The sequence below is a fragment of the Ochotona curzoniae genome, unplaced genomic scaffold (genome assembly GCF_017591425.1).
Source record: "Ochotona curzoniae isolate NIBS_2020 unplaced genomic scaffold, NIBS_Ocur_1.0 scaffold_4937, whole genome shotgun sequence".
Classification (NCBI taxonomy): domain Eukaryota; kingdom Metazoa; phylum Chordata; class Mammalia; order Lagomorpha; family Ochotonidae; genus Ochotona; species Ochotona curzoniae.
In genome coordinates, this window is record NW_024467126.1 from 1,579,957 (window position 1) to 1,601,171 (window position 21,215).

The 21,215-nt window shown below is 53.0% G+C and overlaps 1 long non-coding RNA gene across 1 annotated transcript; it reads left to right on the top strand.

Annotated features, from left to right (window-relative positions):
• Positions 1-236: 236 nt before the first annotated feature.
• Positions 237-4,013, top strand: LOC121150242. The gene is made up of 2 exons (XR_005882942.1): positions 237-2,814; positions 2,981-4,013. It is a non-coding gene; the product is annotated as an uncharacterized LOC121150242 (long non-coding RNA).
• The last annotated feature ends 17,202 nt before the right edge of the window (positions 4,014-21,215 follow it).

Consider the following 21,215-nt stretch of genomic DNA (forward strand, 5'->3'; position numbering starts at 1 on the left):
GGGTCACGGTTCCCACGTATTCTGAGGTGGCATAAGCCTGGTAGCTGTGCCCTTGGCACAACCTGGGCATCACCCTTTCTTCTTTTTCCAGGAACCTGTCCTGGGGTAGCGTGTGTGTGTGTGTGTGTGTGTGTGTGTGTGTGTGTGTGTGTGTGTAACCACCAGAGCTGAGTTGGCTTCAGAACCCAATGAGGAAGCCACTGACCTTCACCAGCTGAGTGTGGCTAGGGGGTCCCTTTCCTGCCCCCCCCCAGCCCTCCACCTTAGCGCTCTGGGGGAGGAGGGTGGCACAGCCTGGGACGGACCCGGTTGCTAGGCAGCCAGCCCCACCCAGGAGCCCCAAAGGCTGCCTCCACCGTTTCCGGGAACAGCATGTTTTCGTCGAGAAATATCTCCTGACTCACTGGCTGCCCTGCCCCCATCCTCCTCAGGGCGGAGGTATTTTTAGCCTTATTTGTACAAGAGAGCAGAAAGCAGGCTCAGCGTATACCAGCCTGGGCGAGAGGATTTAGAGTGTGGAATTTAGAGCCCCTGGGAGTGTTGAGGGGGAGACGAGGGGACGACTTCCAAACAAGGGACTCTTCCAAACTCTTCCAACTTGTCCACGGAAACCAAGTGGGTGGTCCCGGCCGCTCCAGAGGGAGCAAAGCGCCTCATTTTTACTGGTGCTCACAGTCCGGGGGAGAACACAATGGAAGACATTTTCCCCCTGGTATTTGTGAATGAGGGAGGAAGATTGTGATACCAGAACAGCAAGGAGAAACGTGGCGGGGGCGTGGTGGGGCCAGCCACACAATAGCATCTCTTGTCAGATAAGTATGGGGGGGTGACTCCTCAGCCTGCTACCGTGCAGCAGCGGGGGGCACTTAATTTCATACGTCTTTCTAGAACCTTCTAATAGGCAACTCGTCTCACCACGCTGTTCTTTCAGGCTGTTATCCCACTGCAGTTATCCCTGGAATAACTGCCAGCGTAAGACCGACTGAGGTGGCAGAAGCCGGAAAAGGGTAGGGCTGGTGTCCGGCTGGTCTCCCTGGCTGAGCAGCCATGCTAGGGCCAGCCTGACCTTCCGAGCTGAGAGTGAGTCACTTGTTTTCTGAGAACCACAGGGAAGGGTGCGGCTGAGCCCAGCCTTGTATGCTTATGGCATCTCCAGGGATAAACAACTTCCCTGATTGCCATAAGCACCTGTTGTCAGGGCTGGGTGGGTGGCAAGCCCGGGAGGTGCCATTCTCGGTGCTGTTTGCTGGACAACTGTCTCACTTCGACCTGGGGGCGGGGAGGGGAGGTCTGAGCGCTGTGGCTTCTCCTCACCAGACCCCCGAATCCAGGGCCTCCGTGGCCAGCGCCCCCAAACCACGGGGGCTCGCCCTGCTTGCAAACTGCCCAGATACACGCAACGCCTGGTTTGTTCATCGCCTTTCTCCTCACCCTTCACTCAAAGCCCTACCCGCAATTCCATCTAGTGTTTTCCCACACAAAACCCCTGGCTCTGACCCGAGTGAGTTCGCCCCCCACCTCTGGTCAGTTAGTAAGGGGTGTGAACACATTTCACCAAGTCGCCCACCATGGCCGGGCCTGCCTCAGCGCTGACTTCAACCCTCCTGGACCCTCACGTGAGGGTCACCCTTAGCGTGAGGGTAGTGCCCCCTTTGTGGGCTCAAAGTCCCCAAACCCTCCGCACCCTGCCACGTTTTCTTAAATGACGAAGAAGCCCCCCAAACCCAGGGGCGCAACACGGGGCTGCAACCAGGAGCCGCCCCACCCCCACGCCGTGCCGCAGCGCTGACGTCAGCGGCCCCACGCGGCACAGCCGCGCCCAGAGTCACGCGCTGCCGCCCGCGGCGGTGACGCACCCTCTGCAGAGATCCCTCCGCCGCCTGGAATTTTCCAGGCGCTGCTCGGCCGGCCCTTCTTTCGGGTCTAGGGACGGGCGGACGACCTGAGGCGACCCTGGGGCGGTTCGGTGGAGTTCTCGGGCCGGGGGCACATGCCTGCCTGCCAAACCGGCTCGGGGTGACGCCATGCCCTACCGCTGAGGAAGCCCCTGTCCATGTGACCTTGCCATCTGCCCTCGCTCCCGCGGAGCCCTGCTGAGGGTGGGAGCGGGTTAAAATGGAGGAATCTGAGGGTGGCCACCTCAGGGATCCCGTGATCCATGCCCTGTGTCATGTCCTTGGGCGGGGACAGGGAGGGACTCCTTTTCCGGTGGCAGTGGAGGAATCCTTTGTGTTGAGCAATGCCCCTGTGACGCGACTCGGGGCTATAAAAGCAAAAGTTGTGGCCCCGCCAGTCCAGCAGGAGTCAGAGACAGGGAGGCCTGCTGTCGCGTCTGGTTGTAGGGAGGAGGTGGCCAGTTGAAGACCTCAGGAGACAGAAGGGGGGATGACAGAGTCAGAGGAGTCTGGGGGTGCGGTGGGCGAAGGGATGAAGAAGAGGAAGGCTAACAGGGAGACAGGCCTTGAGGACAGCTACGATGCCAGGGCCTGCCATAACCTGCAGGCAGGGCCATCGATGGCCCCCGCTGGCGGGGTGGGGGACCGCTGCCAGGGCCCTGCTCCTCCATGGGCTGAGTGACCCCGCGTGGGGAGGAAAGGAAGGCGTGGAGGAGGACAGTCAGTAACCCTGCCTGGAATAATCTGGAAGCGGGCAGTGGGTGCAGGGCTGTTAGGTGGGCTGGGAGGGCAGACTTGGAACTTGGCGATGCTGGCAGCCCTGTTTTTTTCCAGAGGGTTGTGAGCGCACCTGGGGAGGAGGCCTGGTCTTGTGGAAGCTGAACTTAGCTGCGCCAGGCTGACAGCTCTGCCTGAGGTGGTATGGAGTCTTGGCTCGGCCTGGGGAGCGGGGCCAGGCCCGGCCCGTGGTTGGAGGTGAGGGGTGGCGTACACAGAGCGCCGAGGCGAAGCTGCCTGCAAAGGAGGGCCGCGTAGGCAGGCTCCTGGTGTCTGGGGCCAATCTTGACGGGAGCTTTATTTTCCAGGTGGCTGCAGCCCAACCCCTTGGACTTTGTTCTAGGTCCCATGCCAGCTTCTTCTGCAAGCTCACCCTACCCCTCCTCCTCTTGCCTTTAACTCTGTGTTTGCTTTATACCTTGCCTCTGGTAACCTGGTAAGCCTGGGGCCGCAGCCCGCTGCTGGCGGAGTCGGTATTGATGGTAACGGTGAAGAGGCTGCCGGGTGGGGCCGGGCTGGGCTTGCTGGTGGAGAGGGTGATGGTTGACCCTGTGCTCTGGGGCGGGCCCACAGCCATGGTTCCAGCTGAAGTCCCCGACGTGCCTCGTAGCTGGTGGCTTGGTGCTGTAGTGTCGGTCACAACAAGCAGATGGCATCCGGAGCGATGGAGCCCCTGGCCAGTGTGAGTCGTGGCAGTGCAGGACGCGGCCACCGTGGAGGGACGGACCCGCCAAGCGGACGCCTGCAGATGGAAGGCTTAGCAGCAGCAGAAGCAAACTCTGTGGTGCACGAGTGTGTCTCGGCTTGCGCAGGAGGCCATGCCTGCCGAGGGTGTCAGATCAGCTGCTGAGGGGGTGTGCATCCTGCCTGAGTGAGGGACCCTCGGCTTCGAGTGCACGGTTGTTCTGGAAGTACCACCCTCTAGGCCTGGGAATGCCAGTGGGCACCCCTCCTTTCTTTAGGGAGGAAGGGTTCCAGATGCTGCCGCTTCTAAAGCTGAGTCATCAGTTGTGCTAGTTCTGTCCTGCAGCCTTACTTCAAGAAGATTCTTGAGCCATAGGACTTTTCAACTTTGGTTCGTGTCACCATGCAGTGATACTTGGTAGATGGAGTCCAGTGGCCTCACCTACCCATCTGCTCTGCACCTGCCACCTGTCTGCCTACCTGTGTCTTAGCCGGAGGAATTTTTAGTGTGGTCCTATGACCTGTGTTGGGGAAAGCTGCTCAATTTTAAATGCCTTAGGCACAGGGCATGTATTAGATGAAGCCAGTTGTTTGGTGGGGGTGGGTGCAGGTCGGTTAGGCCATGTTCTGTGTGGGAGATGGCAAGCCTGCTTTGGGCGTCTCATAGTGTTATGACTAAGAATGGGGACAGTTGCTGATCTTTGTTTATTTTTTCAAAAAATAGTTTATTGATTTGAAATGCAGAGCCACAAAAGTGGGGAAAGCGAATCTTCCATCTGCTGACTGACTCCCCAAATGGCTGCAGCAAGCAGGCTGAAGCCAGGAGCCAGGCACTCCCTCCTGGCCCCCTGCGGTTGGGCCATCCTCTGCTGCCTTCCCAGCGCCTGAGTTAGTGCGGAGCTGGCCCACAGGCTGAGCAGCAAGGACTCCAGCAGCGCTCTGACAGGATGCTGGAGTGCCAGCCCTGACCTTTGGCTCTTGACCTTCTTGTTTTGTATTAATTATGTTTCCATCAAATTTAGGGGACTCTTGGTGTTCCAAGAGGGGGACCTTGAGGTGGGGTTGTGTGGGAGGGAGGGGGCACAGTTTGGTACTGAGGGGCAGGTAGCAAAGGAGAGGAGGGGTGGGTTAGGGATGCAGCCCAGGGTGGGGTGGTAGGGAGCCTGGGTCGGAGGGAATTCCCTGGAAAATAAACAGTAGGCAGAGTTCTTGGAAATCTAGTAGCTCTTTTGGGCCAGGAAGATCAAAATGAATAATAGTAAATTATTAATGCTGTGTTGTTAAATTGCTGCTTGAAAACTTTTTAAAATACTTGTGATTTTAGGTGCAAGGAAAGAAGCAAAATTGTTTTGCTTTGCTAGGGAAAGCTCTGGAAAGGTATGCCTGGAAATGTGAATGTTCGTGGCCTGCCTGGTGGTTGTCCAGCATGGTGGGCAGGCCGCCTCCCTCCCTGCCCTACAAGCTTTGCAGGAAGAGTGATTTTCGGGGGTAGTAATTCTTGGAAAATAGTTCTAAATGCCTAAATCGTGGGTCTTTCAAGTATTTTAGAGTGCATGAAAGGTAAAATGAGGTGGACTCCTCTAGGTTTGTAATTAATGTTTAGTATTTGAGATATTTTGTGATTGAAAAATTCTGACCAAGGTATTATGTATTAATGTCTGACAATATTTTATATAGGCCATTTGTTATAAACACACTTGTCCTTTTTCTGTGTTTTATCAGTTGTAACTCATTTTTTTCCTATTAAAGGGCTTATATTGAGCCATCAACATACCACGTAGATAACTTGGAGATAAAAATGGTGTTGAAATATTTGTAGAATTGAAAATTTGGGACTTTACACATTAACAGCAAGAGTTGTACCTACAGTTGTCTGTGCAGCCAGTCATGGTAACCAGCAGAGCCCGAGAGGCTGGGGTGGCTGCTGGCAGTGGCTGTCCTGTCGGCTAGCAGGTGGATTGTGTGCACCTTGGGATGGCGTGAGAAGCCATTGTACGATTACTATGAATGTGCTTACCGTGTGGGCCAGGAGGGAAGCTGCCAACCGAAGGCATTGTGGGAAATGATCGTGAAACAGGGGGCACTGGCCAGGTGTGTGCAAGCTTACCGAGTGGTACCTGCTTGTTTTTCGACTATCAAGTTGATCAAGTAATGGTAGTGCCTTTTTTTTTAAAATCATGTCGCCCTGTAAATCTCGCTTAAACATGTTAAAGTCACTTGTATCTTTGTCCTTAGGAATTTCCTGTGTGGGTACCTTTTGTAAAATGCTTAAAAATATGTTGATGTGTAAGAAAAATACATTGGTGTGATAATTGAGTGCCTAAGCAATGGCATGGACGTGGCGGGAACAGTTAATGTCATTGGAGTTTGAAGTATTAGTCATGCATGTATGGGGAAATGTCATTGAAATGTGAAGTACGTTAGTCATGATGTTGTGACACTGAGATTGTACTAGTGGGTGGGTGAGAGTACATCTCGTTGCTGTGTACTCTAAGAAACCAGTCCTGTTGCGTCATGCACAGACTTGCTAACCTTTCCTTTCCTCTTACAGCACAAATAAAGCTCTGAGCTCTCAACTCATTAAAATTGTTGTATCGCTATGTCACGTTTTCCACCACTGGCCGGTGGCCTTGGCTTTGCTCTCTCGATGTTGTAGATTCAGCTCTGGGTAATGGAGACCACCCAGCAGAGTGACACGTTGGTAATGCAGAGTGGTTTGCAGCCTGCCGGGCCGGGCTCCGCTCGCTGGTGGGGGTCACTGGTAATCACTGTGCAAAATGTGGGTTTGAGCCACAGCCAGTGGCGGTGGGTGTCTGGGAAGAGGAGGAACTTAACCACGATTCAGAATGTTATGTAGGTAAACTTCCAAATGGCTCCCCTTTTGTTTGTTTGGCAGAAACTAAGAATAGAATGGGCATGTGCTAGATTGTCGACCCTTGTGTCTTTGGGGGGCTGGAATGTATCTGGTTTGGTGTAAGTCCAGCATTCTCATCTTGCCGTAGAGTCTGGATCTGGTGTAACCTTACTCCTGTGCGTGACTCAATCATTCCGGCTTCTTTGTGTAGTTCGTTAGCAAGGGCTGTTCCACTAGTGTGGGTAGAACTTGGCATGCAGCCTGTGCGTCCTACCTGCAAGTTGACCCCGCCACGTGCTAGGTCGGGAAGCCGTGGCAGCAGTGCATGCTGGGAACTGACTGGGCTTTCTTCAGCTGCCCCGAGTCACCTTTCTCCAGCTGAAGAGCTTTAACTCACAGGAGACAAACCTGGGCTCAAAATGGATACAGCTGCCAGCCTCCTGCTAAAGAGGAAGGTACTGGAATCCAGGGGGCAGAAGGAGAGCCTTGCACTGCTGCTGCCCATGGACAAGCCTCAAGCAGGGCCATCAGTGTGGGCTGCGAGACAGCCTCACTCCAGAAGAGCCGCGGGTCTGGCTGCTGGGCCAGCCTCGGCCTTGTCCTTTGGTGGCCTTCGCTTTACACTGCCCAGAAACTGGCAAGGGACTTGGGGAAGAGACGGGTGCTGTTCTACCCGCCTGGCGAGTCCTGCCGGAAGCAGGTGCTGCTGTGGGCAGGCTCGAGGGCCTCTGTCCACCCTGCCCCTCCCTCCTACCCTTGGCCCTTCTCTCAGCCTTCACCCACCACCCGCCTTGCTTCTCTTGTTTCTTGTGTGATGAATACAGTGATGCTGCTGACCCCGAGGGAAGCTGCCCTTCTTCTCCACCTGCGTGGTGCTGGTGCCCAGTGGCTGCGGGCCAATGCCAGGAATTCCCAAGGGACACAGCCACTTGGCATCGGAAGTGAGGCAGCCTAGGAGCAGATGGGCGATGCCCTGCTGCCCTACGCCTGTGTGCGGGGACCTGGCACTCTTTGTCCATGATGGTCCTCAGATTGAGAACAATGGGCTGCAGGTGTCGATGGCAGCGCTCGGGGTTGTCTCATCTGCTTGTGCCCTCGTGCGTGCGTCTGGACTCAACCCCGCCTGTAACTCCCAGAGCCGGAGTTGGTGTAGGGGAACGCGGTGATCTTGTGCGAGAGAAGTAACAGGGCTGAAGCTGAGTGAAGGTCTAAAAAAGATCATAGGTTGGTTTCAGCTGTGGGTGAGACGGCTCTGTGGGGCCAGGCGTGAGACTCTGAAAACTGCAGAAATGGGTGTGTCGTTGAAAGGGGACCTCAGCTGCCCTGGTTTGTCTTAGCAACAGTGGCCACTAAGGGGCTCTGTAGACACTTGATGGCAGAGCTAACCTCTGTGTGTTGACCTCTGGCCACACATGCTGCCCTCTGTGGTGTGTGCTAGAGCTAAGTAGAGAAGACAGCAGACAGGCCCACAGGTGTCCGCTGTGTGTTTACGTGTTCACATTTATTATTACCTAGTCTACAAGCGGTAAAGGGAGAATAACAAAATAAGACGTGAAGGTCAAGTTTCCAGAAGGGTGACCTTGACCCTCCCTGAGGGGGCGCCCTGTCCATCACCTCCCTGCAACTGCTGGGATATTTTGCCACCTGTAGGAGCCTCTCTCTCAGTAGCATACCGCCTTCCCTCCTTTCTTTTCAGTAAATCAGCACTGAGTTATCACAGGGGAAAAGGGTTTATTGGAAAGCTTGCGAACTTGGGGAAAGGATCCTGAGTAATCTCCCTTTCACAGTTGTTATTAACACAGAGTGATTTGCCTATGTGTACAGGGTCCCTGCATTTTGTACAAAAATGGGGTTATACTTACTCTTGCCATTTGAAGCTGCGTGGCAGGGCCATATCGAGGTGAATAGTCTTGCCTGGAAGGACACACAGTAGGGGTTTCCACATTAGTATCCTCAGCAACAGAGCAAACCTTGGAGAGGGACTCAGCGTGTTGAAAAGCTTCGTGCCGGCCCAGATGCAGCCTGCTCTGCCTGTGGAAGTGCGTGTGGTCAAGTCGAGCATTTGTGTGTTTCTGCTCCAATTGCTCCTCTCTGGGTTTGTAAAGGCTACTTGCCTTATGACGGGTATCAACACGTCTGTTTCTGTGCAGATCATTCTCTGGTTTGTAGATGCCTGTGTAACTTTGTTTATTGTGATTCATTCCTGTGGAGACTGTGTACCCTCACCATGGATTTTGTGCTTCACTTTATGGCTACGTAAGCGTATGTAACCGACTCAAGCGTATGTAACCACCGAGCTGCGTTCTCTTGTGGCCACGCATGGCTTCTGTATGGATGTTGGCTGCAGCTGCAGTGTCCTGCACAGTCTGTGTGTGGGGGCGGTCCCCAGAGCTCTGTCTTGTGGCACCCTCCCTGTTTATCAGATTGTCAAGAGAAGGATGCGAGGCAGGCCTGTATGGTCTCCTGAATGGGACTCTCATTCCCCTGTGTTCACTACTCTGGACCTGTGACAGTGGAGATGGGTTTGAATCCTGATTCTACCACTTGGCAACTTGGCATCCTGGCACAAGTGACCTCCCATGGGTGACATGGGATGAGTGAATGCTTGGCCCATGGCTGCTGGGATCTCCCCTCTGCCTCCACTGGCCCCTGCTTTAGCATCCGGCATCCGGCCCAGCCCTCTCCTCCCTCTCCCTGTCCCCAGCCTCCCTCCCTCCCTCCTTGCCCTGGGCCTTTCATGCCCTGGGAATCAGCATGTATTTGGATCTGTTTTGCTTTCATTTCACTTGGTTTCAGCTACATTTCACTATATCAGTCCATAGACACATTTGAAGTAGATGTTATTACTCCAGCAACAAGAATCCCATGGTTGGAGTTTCCAGAAATCTGCCTGCCCCGATCCTGCGTGTGTGTAATGCTTTGAGGAAGCAGACTTTGAATTTGCCCAAGAAAGCTCAGAAACCAACCAGCGTGAGTGTCACTTGTGCCCAGGTGTTGGACTAGTGGCATTGTTACCAAGTGCTAAGTGTTAAAATGTCCTGCTGTATACTTCATGTTCCCCTGTGTATCCCTGGTGGGGTGCTGGCTAGCCATGAGCACCGTAGATTCATGACTTGCATAGCTTCATGACCTGCGTTTTCTCTAACCCAAAGTCTGTGCCATTGTATTTATTGCTATAAAAAGCTCTTATGGTGCTAGATACACAATTTCCCATCCTGACCGTCTTCCAGTGCCCAGCACAGAAGTGTTCAGTTTAGTCCACGTTGCTGAGTGACCTGTCTTCTTGCAAAGCAGAAACGCAGTACCCTGAGCCCGCCACAGCTCGGCGCTCTCCTTCCCTCACCTGGCAGCCCCCAGCTTGGAACATTTTGACTACGCGCAAGCGGCATCCCACAGCGTTTATCCTTCTGTGGTTGGCAGATTTCACGTAGCGCAATGACCTCGAGGTTTGCTGATGGCATAACATGTGGTAGGATTTTATTTCTCTTTGAAACTGCTGCATATTGTTCCGTTTCTGCATAGATCATGTTTTGTTCACGCATTCTAGCGACTGTCAGTGCACACGTGATCCATTCTGTGGATTTTGTGAGTAACCGTGGGTGTGATGGGCAGCCTAACACACTGGCTTCCACTGTAATGGGTACGTGGCAACCTTGCTAGTGGGCGGGAGGTGATGTTCCACTGTGGTATTAATTCGCACTTCCCTGTGGCTAATGATGCATCGAGCATCTTTGCATCTGCTTATTGGCCATTGGTGCATCTTTCTGGGGAGGATGTCTGTTCGAGTCCTTTGGCCGTTTTGAAAGTCGGGGTGTGTACATTGCTGTGGCTGCTGCTACCTTATACTCTGGAGATCGCCCCGTATCACCCATGTCCTGCCCAGATACTTCCTCCCCTTCCGCAAGGTTGTTTTTCCACTTTAATGTGGGTTTGCCACTCTGCTGGGCAGTTTGTAGTTGTGATGTAATTTAATGTGTCTGCCTGTTCATATTATATCCAAGGAATCATTGCCATATTCAGTGTTACAAAGAATTGGTGGCCATGTGTGTAAGTACTTCAGCTGTCTTGATGTAGTTCGTGATTATTGACCAGTCTGCTTTACCACTTGACCTACCGTCTTCATCCCCGCTCCTTGACTGTTCAGCATTTAACATTTCTGCATTGACTTTGTAATGACAATGAATTCCTTGTGTGGTTGGAAAGATAAGCTTTGTGCCAGTTGCGATAATCAAATCTATGCTCTTTATTTCCTTTTCCTAATGCAAGGACTTAAAAATAATATTTTTTTCTAAAGATTTATTTATTTTTATTGCAAAGTCAGATATACAGAGAGGAAAATATTTCGTCCAATGATTCACTCCCCAAGTGACCCGCAACGGCCAGTACTGCGCTGATCCGAAGCCGGGAGCCAGGAGCTCTTCCAGGTCTTCCACATGGGTTCAGGGTCCCAAAGCTTTGGGCCACCCTTGCCTGCTTTCCCAGGCCACAAGCAGGGAGCTGGATGGGAAGCGGGGCGGCCTGGATTAGAACCGGCGACCATATGGGATTCTAGCACATTCACAGCGAGGACTTTAGCCACTAGGCCATGGTGCCGGGCCCTTAAAAATAATCTAATAATAACAACATATGAACCTGGGTTTCCTTTAGTAGCTTGAACATGTGCGAATTCACATAGTCACAATGCAGAATGAATGTTCTTCATTTAAATTGATTGCTTACCTGGATAGAGTTGAAATAGAAAACTTGTGTTAAATAAGCACCCTCTGCTGTTTTGCCCCACGCGTGACAATGTGGCTTCTAGAAATGGTTTATCTGGATTTATTTCTGGAAATTCTGGCCTTTAGATTTTGTTATTGTTCAAAATACAACACATTTGAAGGGCTGTTACTATTCATTGTGCTTAAAGCTTGGTTCTGGCAGCTGTGACTCTCGTGGCGGGCTGGCCGTTGTGACGTACGTGACCGTGGTTGGGTTTACTAACGTGCTAAGTGTTTCTGAATTGGTCCCCCAGTGAGCGTGCAGGGCAGCCGAGGCGTTCACTTCACCTCCAGGCCCTCCCCTCTCTGGGCCAAAGCAATCCTGTGGTGAATCTTGGGTTATCATTCACTTGCTTTGGTTTCCTATGGCTTTTAAAAAAATCTTTTGTGAATATCTTTTTTTTAAAGATATACTTTTATCTTAATTGTTTTTCATGTTTCACAAAAGTTGTTGTGTTATATATGATTTTCTAGAATGTTCTCATTGAATGTGATGCTGGGATTCATCCCTTGCTGCTGTAAAGTTCATTTGATTTGCTCACGAGACAGAGTCCCCGTGTGAATGCATCACACGCCAGTCCCTGATCCTCCCATGGATGGTGACTGGTTTGCTTGTCTTCTTGTCAAGTGTCATTATAGAAGTGACATGTAGATTTCTCATTACACAGAATTAAAATGTGGCTTATGAGTTGGCACTCCCAGTGCTCTGCCCTCTGCAGGGTTACCCAGCGTTACCTGTCTCCGTGGGAGGAACCACACTGCTGTGTATTTTACATAACACTTTATCCTTTATCCCAGCCCTGCCATGAATCACCGAGCCTTTCTGCTATTGAGAGAAACGTGTGCTGTTCCTAACGTTTTGCTATTCCCAGCACCCCTGTGTGAGCACACCGCCCCTTTTCATGCCCAGCCTGAGCATTTCTCATGAGGAACCCAGAAATAAAATGGCCAGCTCACTGGATACGAGCCACATTTTACTCTTCTGCCCTGTTACCCTCCCGACGGGCTGTGTACATGTGTGTCCCTGGGGTGTGAGTATTTCTTTGTCTGTGCCCTCGCCCAGACTCCGCAAAGGGACCTTCAAATCTCTGCCATTGCCTTCTTTGCCTTGACGTACCAATGGCTCCCTGAGGACAACAGACTCCTGCTTCTGTGTGAGTTCGACACCTGTGGGCTCAGTGCTGACAGGAGCCTCAGGGTCCAAGACACGCGTGGCAGTTGCTAGTTTTTTCCCAGTGCTCATGTTAGCCTTCCCGGCCGTGAGGGCGCTGTGGACAGCCAGCCGGCCGTCTCGCGTGCAGGCGCGTGACTCTGCTCCTGCGTGTTGCCGCACTGGGGCAGCTCTCCTGAAAGGCACGGATGCTTGGCAGCCGTGGGTAAGTCCGTGGCTAACGTTATCTACATCTGCTGTGTGCCTGTGGCTGGTCTGCTATTTGAAACTCAAGCACTGGGGTTCCCTGACCCCAAGGGGGTTCCTACGACAGCCTGGTTCTTGGTCCCTCAGACGTGTCCCCTCCGTGAACACAGGAAAGCATATCCCGTTGTTGCTGTGTGCTCTGCAGTATTAGGTGTTATGCGTCATGTAACACATGCGTTATTTTTAAATGTTCTAAGAGACTGGGCTGTGTACTGATGCAGTGAGAATGTCTTTTCTGATGGAATGGAGCTGTTTCTTGTTTTTTAAGATTTATTTTTATTGCAAAGTCACATATACAGAGAGGAGTAGAGACAGAGAGGAAGATCTTCTGTCCAATGATTCACTCCCCAAGTGAGCACAACAGCCAGTGCTGCGCCAATCCGAAGCCGGGAACCAGGAACCTCTTCCAGGTCTCCCACGTGGGTGCAGGGTCCTAAAGCCTTGGGCCGTCCTCGACTGCTTTCCCAGGCCACAAGCAGGGAGCTGCATGGGAAGTGGAACCGGCACCCATATGGGATCCCTGGGCGTTCAAGGCGAGGACTTTAGCTGCTAGGCCACTGCACTGGGCCCATGGAGTTGTTTCTGGTCACTGCATGTTAACCTGCTGTGCCTGTATCATTTGCTGACCAACACAGTTACTGGCCCTTCAGCTCTCTATATGTTCCAGTTCCCAGCGGTTATATACATGAGTCTGTGGGTTAATGTACAGTTAAGGGTGCCCTGTCTCATTATTCTACTTCAGAATTTTCTTGACCTTACTTTGACTTCCTCTATGATGTCCCCCCACCATTGTCTTCCTCTGCAAGAATGAGGTGGGTCCTTTCATTTATTCACATCTGGCTAACTTTGCATTACATGGAAAGGCACTGCCAGCCACCCTGGCCTTGGTCTGTCTCCCTGAACCTGTCTGCCGGTAGACCCTGGTGTCCCCACCCTTGACTTGGCATATGCTTTAATGACCTCTGCCCCTGTGCTGGCTCCTCTCACAGGTTAGTCCTGTGTGCCCAGAATCTGCTCCAGGAACCAGCCCTGCCCCCTGCTCCTGCTGGCAGCCTGCCGGAGCAAGCACGCACCGCCCTGTGCCTCCTCTCGTACATGAGTAACTCGTGCTGCAGCCCGAGGTGACGGCTCATCCTGGGGCTCCCGCTGGGGGCACTGCAAGGTGACGGCTCATCCTGGGGCTCCCGCTGGGAGCACTGCAAGGTGACGGCTCATCCTGGGGCTCCCGCTGGGAGCACTGGCTTGTTGGGCACTGTCCTTCAGAAGGCTATCCTCTCCGGCTCCGCCGTCCTGGGCACGGGTGCCCACCGGCCAGCCCGTCTTGCATTGCAGGTGCCTCACGCACTGGGAGAGAGGAAGACCTTGTGTTCCCCACATCCAAATCAGAGGGGACTCACATGTATGTACCTTTTAACCAAGTCCTGGATGCCTTCTGGTGAGGATTTGTTTTTCTGACTGACTTAGACGAGAATGAATTTCTGTTCCAAAGGTAGTCCTGCTGTCTCCTAATGAGACTTGCATAGCAGCAAGACTGTGAACAGGTCGAAGGCTTGAGCTCTGATTGCCAAATGTCCTGCTTGGGGTGGGCACAGCTGCCCATCCTTGGCCTTGCCCACTGCCCCGCTGGTCCCTCTGCATTTCCATCTGGGCCCCTCATTTGTGCCCCTTCTGCCGCCAGGAGGTCGCGGGCGTCCTGGCTGTGCGGGTGGGCTGAGCCTGCCCGTTTCTCCACAGTGTGAGGACTCCGTGTTGAGGTCACGTATCCTTGAAGGTCACAAAATGATTTTCCAGCTCACGATTTGCTTCTAGCTTCATGTGGGTCTGGCCAGTTGCTTCTACTTTTGTCATGAGTTGTGTTGATTTTCATTATTTTGGATTCATGCGTTGATGTTGTGTCAGTATTGTTGTCTGGTTCCTAGATGATTTAGTTTTTCACATGGAATGCAGTCCATCCCAAGGTCCGCTGGCACCGTGAGGTGTGACTCTAATCTGACTGTTCCAATGACCGGTTTCCCTTGACATGATCTACTGAGCAGTTGTACTTTCTCCACTGACTTGAGCGCTGCTTGTCCGTCACGGGTCGAGTGAGTCGGCCTCCACACCGGCTGCTCAGCTCCTGCTGTCCTCGCTTCTGCTGTCGCTCCGTCCCTTCCTTGCTCGGCAACCACATTTCTACCATCCTAGGTTGACACTGAGTTTAATATGCTAATATGGTTCACCATCACTCTCTTTTGAAAGTGTATAGATTCTATACAATATTTTTATTTCCAATAAAAAATAATTTTTTTAAAAAAGGCTTACTATTAAAAAAAGATTTACTGGGCCTGGCACAATAGTGTGGTGGCTAAAGTCCTCGCCTTGAACGTGCCAGGAAACCCATATGGGCGCCGGTTCTAATCCCATCCAGCTCCCTGCTTGTGGCCTGGGAAAGCAGTTGAGGACGGCCCAAAGCCTTGGGACCCTGCACCCGTGTGGAAGACCCAGAAGAGCTCCTGGCTCCTGGCTTCGGATTGGCTCAGCTCTAGCCGTTGCGGCCACTTGGGGGGTGAACCATCGATGGAAGATCTTCCTCTCTGTCTCTCCTCTCTGTATATCCGCTTTTCCACACAAGGGGCTGGCAGCCTGGGGCCGTGCATTCTGGTGCAGCTTCAGCTCATCCAGGTGAGTTCCTGACAACACACCAAACCTTGCTGCACTCAGTGCGTCTGCAGGAGTCCTGTGCCTGACATTGACATTGCCTAGCCATGCACACTGTACACACAGACCAACATACACATCGCACTCACACAGAACACATCATGTACACACACCAACATACCCACATATCACAGACCAGACACACAGAAACACACCAACATTACACACACACCACAGACACACAGACATACCACACCACAGACACACAGATCAGTATACACATCCCACATGTCCACATACCCACATACCCCACATAGAAACACAGCATACATATGTACCCCACACATCATGTACCACAGACACACACCACACACCTTGCAGTCTCGTTTCTCATGGACTGAAACATGTGTGATTTTGAACCTGTAACTATCTTTGCCTCTCTATTTTCTGTCCCTATGCACCTGTTACCATTTGTGGTTGTGAATGCTGGTTTATTTTGCATTTTCCTACCTTAGGTTTTGCTTGGGGCACAATTACCAGTGTGGAAATATCCACTTGCCCTGCGTGACATCTTCTGGCCCTCCCTGTGTGGGCTTGTCCCTGCTGCAAGGCCATGTGGACCCGTGCCTGGCATGTGTGACTACAACTCTCTCACAGGTACCCAGGGTGAGCATCCCCTGCTGTCCCATGGCTGGTTTGGGGCTGTCTCCCTGGGCTAGGAGAAGGGTCAGCTGCTTGGTCCTCCTGGTTCACTGCCCTGTGCCCTCCTGATGCCCTTGGGGTCAGTTGTGTGGCTGCTGCTCCCCACCCCACTGCCACACTGCTGTCCTCGCTTCTGCTGTCACCTCCGTATGCCATGGCCCGGAGCAGCTGCTGTGGCTCTCAGCCTTCCCTCTCGCTCACCCAAAGGTGCCCAGGCAGCAGGCAGGTGGGGGCTCAGCTGGCAGTACACAGGCCTTTCTGAGGCTGCACTAAGGAAGTGCCTGTCCAGGCTGTGCCCAGGACCCAGCTGAAGGGCAGCTGTGAGGGAACCGGGGAACTGGGGCACCTCACAGGCCGTGAGGGAGACCAGAACAGCAAGAGCTGGCTTGCCTGGCAGTTCTCAGACCTTGGAACGCGTATATGTGTGTGTGAGTAAACGGGGTATTTAGGAGTGTAAATGAAGTATAGTGTGTGTGTGTCAGTGAACTGGTGTTTACGTGTGTGTGAGAAAGAATGAAATGTGTGTGTGTGTTTGTGTGTCTGTTTGAATGAAGCAGGCGCTTCTGACTCCATTTCTGGACCAGAGCTCAAGTGACAGATGGCTCCAGACAGGGCACCTGGGACCTCAGGTGCTGGGCATCTGGGTGGGAGGTGGGGCAGGGATCCCATCAGTGCTGGATTTCTGCCTTGAACTGTCTAAGTCCTCTGCAGGGTTAAGGATGGAAGCCACGGAGAAGGTGTCAGTGAAAGCAGGCAGTGTCCTCTCACCTGCCCTGACCCCCACCCCGAGGCAGCTTTCAAATTTCTTAGAATCTTTATGGAAAGTTATATATTCACAAATCTGCCACCCCTGCACCTGGGTATGCATCTGGCCTGATGGGACATGTGGCCTCGAAGCGGGGAGACACGGGTCCCCTTGGCTGTGCCTGTGAGCAGCGTCAAACCAGGCAGGTGGAGAGGGGCAGGGAGGTGTGGAGCCGCCACAGGTGTTTCTTTTACCAAGGGCAGCTCATGGCCGCCCTCGGGTTTTGCTTTTCACCTTCCAGTCTGTGAGAGCCGAGCAGGAGAAAAAGCAAAAGGCGCTGGTGGTGGCACTCCAGCAAGGCTGGGCGGGGTTCGAGTCCCCGAGGCGCCCTGCTTCCTCTCAGCTCCAGCTCCAGGCCTGCCCTCCTCCCACTGCCCCTTGGTCCTCAGGGCTGGGGTTCCCGCAGCTCCAGCTCCCATCAGCCTCTGAACCACTTTCAGTTGGTGAGTCTGCCCAGAGCACGCAAGCGCCAGCTTCTTTCCACCCTCAACAGCCTCTGAGGTCGGCTCTCCAAGTACCGTCCCTGTGTGACTGCCTGAAGTTGGAAGCCATCAGTGGGCTCAGAACCAAATTCCAACCCAGGTCAGCTGACTCCCTCACTCACTGCACAGAATGCCCTTCCCTTCACTTAGAAACCACCAGGACCAGTGCTGTGACATAACGGATACAGCCTACGCCTGTGATGCCACATTCCGTATGAATGTCGGTTCGAGTCCCACTTCCGACCCAGCTCCCTGCTTATGTACTTGGGGAAGCAGCAGAGAATGGCTCAAGTGTTAGGGTGACTGCACATGTGTGGGAGACCTAGAAGAAGCTCCTGACTCCTGGCTGTGGTCCGGTCCTACCATGGCCAGTTTTGACCATTTGGGAAGTGAACCAGTGGATGGAAGCTCTTTCTCATGCCCCAGTGTAGTAGCCTAGTGGTAAAGTACTAGCCTTAAATGCGCCAGGATCTCATATAGATGTCAGTTCTAATCCTGGAAGCTCCACTTCACTTCCAGCTCCCTACTTATTGCCTGGGAAAGCAGTCGAGGACAACCCAAGGTCTAGGGACCCTGTGCCCATGTGGGAGACCCCGAAGAAGCTCCTGGCTCCTGGTGTCAGATCAGCTCAGCACTGGCTGTTGAGGCCACTTATGGGATGAATCAGCAGATGGAAGAACTTCCTCTCTGTCTCTACTCTCTGTATATCTGACTTTGAAATAAAAATTTAAAAAAAAAAAAAGCTCTTTCTCCCTTTCTGAAGCTGCCTTTCCAATATATAAAATAAGCTACCCATTTTTTTATTGGAAAGACAGATTTATGGAGAGAAGGAGACACACAGATCTTCCATCTGCAGGATCAATCCCCAAATGGCTGCAACGGCTGGAGCTAAGCATGAACCAACACCCATATGTGATCTCAGCACTTGCAAGGTAAGGGTTTAGTAATTGAACGATCGTGTTGGGCCCAAAATAATTCTTTCATAAGAAAAGGCAAAGGGCCCAGTGTGGTAGCCTAGCAGCTAAGGTCCTCGCTTTGCAAGCACTGGGATCCCATATGGGCACTGATTCTAATCCTGGCGGCTCCGCTTCCCATCCAGCTCTCTGCTTGTGGCCTGGGAAAGCAGTTGAGTGCAACCCAAAGCCTTGGGACCCTTCACTCATGTGGGAGACCCAGAAGAAGCTCCTGGCTCCTGGCTTCAGCTCAGCTCTGGCCATTACAGCCACTTGGGGAGTGAACCAGAGCACAGATCTTCCTCCCTGTCTCTCCTCCTCTCTGTCTATCTACCTTTCCAATAAAAAATAAAATATATCTTTTTTAAAAAAAGATAAAACAACAGCAACAAAAAACCACAACCACAAGGCCACGGGCCTGGGAGCAGAGCAGAGGCTGTAGGAGTCACCTGGGGACCGAGGTCTTCCCTGACTTGCTTTTTCCCATCCGAGAGTGTGCCTAGGCACCCAGAAGACCAGGGTCCTGCCTCTGGCCCCCCAGCACAGGTGCAGAGGCATGGGGGGCCAAGGAGTGGCCGCTGGTGCCTTCACAGTGCCCATGGAGGCTCCCCACAGCACCTCACAACCGGGCTTACACAGGGTGGGAGATGAGGCCCCTGGGGGAGTGGGGTGCAGGAAGGTGAGGGGGTACCATCAGGGGAGGGGCCGGGCAGAAGCAAAGGCCTGGGATAGGGATGCACCAGGCTCAGCATGGGAGTCCAGGGCAGGAAAAGGCCCCCGTGGCATCCAGGGCTCGAGTGAGCCGGCGCATTGTGTGCTGTGGATGCTGGGCCAGTCTGAAGGCTGCACTGACCACTCTCAGCTAGACCACTGGCCCAGGTCAGAGAGAACTGGGACTTCTAAGATTTATTTTATTTATTGAAAGGCAGATTTACAAAGAGAAGGAGAGACAGAGAAATCCTTCATCTGCTGGTTCCCTCCCTAAATGACCACAGGGGCCCACGTGTTGGTTTCACATGAACACACCCAGCACAGGGCTCACTGAGGTCAAACACTATTTATGCAATCTCGCGAAACAGTCATCATCTTTATCCTGCTGGACAGAAGGTCCAGAGTGAGCAAGTTCTGAACCCGACTCCAGACTTAAATTTTCTCTACAAGCTATGACACAACACTTCGAGAACCTTTGAACATTTGTCACCAATACAGCACAACAGGACAGCTTTACTTGGGACAGGGGCTGAAATCTGAGGCTCCGGGCCTTGGTTGCTGGTAGGACCCTGGGCAGTGTCACATGCGTGGCTCTGGGCGCTGAGGCCACTTGAGCCTCTGCTCTCCCAGGTCGCAACACCTGTAGCCTGGCCACCTGGAAGGGTCCAGGACATGGGCGGGGCATTCCTTGTCACTTCTCTCTCAATGCCAGGTGAAGCTTTCGCACCCCAGAGGGCCAGGGCACCCACCTTCCAACCCACAACTGGGGCTGGGCAGGGTCAGGACCACCTTGAACTCCCTGCCTGGAAATCTGGGGGAAGCGCATGTGCAGACTGAGGAGGGGCGAGGCCTTAGAGGAAGGAGCAGGCTGCTCCAAGGTGGGGTGGTCGCCATCTAACCTGGTTACCAGCCCCAGGTTCGGTTCCCGGGGATGCTGAGGCGGCAGCAGCAGACATAACAGGAACGCCTTCCATCTGCAGGCTCTGGTTGTCTTGGCCTCACAGTTCTCCAACCCACCAGCACCCTCCGCCCCGGACTCCCACACCAGTCCTCCTGCCCCTTCCGGTGGTCATCTTACTCTTCTCATGCCTTTGTTTTTCATTTGTTTGGTTTTTTAAAAGATTTATTTTATTGGAAAGTCAGATTTACAGAGAAGAAGAAAGACAGACAGGAAGATCACTCCCCAAGTGGTTGCGACAGCTGTAGCTGAGCCAATCTGAAGCCAGGAACCAGGAGCATTTCCGGGTCTCCCACGTGGGTGCAGGGTCCCAAGGCTTTGGGCCGTCCTCGACTGCTTTCCCAGGCCACAAGCAGGAGCTGGGTGGGAAGCAGGGCACTGGGAATAGAATCAGTGCCCATATGGGATCCCAGCGCGTTCAGGGCGAGGACTTTAACCACTACACTATCATGCTGGGCCCCTCTCATACCTTTTTAAAAAATCAAATAAGTAAATAATTTTAAGAAATAAAGAATAAGGGACCAGCATTGTGGTAGGCACTGGTTCTAGTCCTGGCTGCTCCACTTCCCATCCAGCTCCTTGCTAATGGCCTGAGAGCAGCAAGCTCTTGGCCCCCTGACCCATGTGGGAGACTCAGAAGAAGCTCCAGGCTCCTGGCTCTGGCATAACATGGTGGCCATCTGGGGGAGTGAACCAGCAGATAGAAACGGTCTCCCTCTCTGTAATGCTGCCTTTCAGGTAAGTCCATGAATATCATGGAGCAATAAAAAGGGTCAACCCTACTAGGCTTCAATGCCCATTGACATGTATGAGAGCTGAATGGGATGTGGGATACTGGACTAATCTGCTGTACGTACTGGCAAGCACAGGAACTAGGGCTGGGGGTGGGCGTGGTGGGGGTTATTGTGGGTCGCTCCGATTAGGCTGCAGCTCCCACTGGTTTGCATGAGGGCCAAGTATGTGCTGGGCAGAATCAGGCTGGACTGCAACACCCATTTGTTCCAGTGGAAGACAAGGCTGGAAACAGAACCAACCCAGTAATTGCAACCATCAGCTGATTGGGGCGATGGACTATACCAGGCCCTGTACTTGCAAGTACACACAAGAATCTGGTTTGGGTTCACCTCAGACAAAGTTTCCTTGGGGATCTCCCCAACTGAACTGCTGGACTCAGAACCCCAACCATGCAGAGAAGTGCAGGTTCCACGGTCTGCCATGGAGTACAAACGCCAGAGCCGAGCCTCCTTAGAGGCTCAGACGGAGCAGTGGAGGGCATGACCAGGTGCACATGGAGGCTATGGCAGTCTATCAGAACCTGCAGGGGATACCTGGCACCACAGCAGAGGACAGAACAAATCAATCAACTACCCCAGCCATATGTTGGCAGTGAAAAACTGGGCAAACAGAGACTCTAAGGTGGACTGTGTCAATCAGTGGATTCTGCAGTGACCTCCTTGTGCTTGGAATGGCAAGATTGGCAGCAATTCAGAACTGTTGAACTATCAAAACCACTTGAGCAAGACCCTCGGAGCATGCCCCAAATCAGGGACCGGGGATGGGTGGGAGACTGGGTGGGGCTTCTC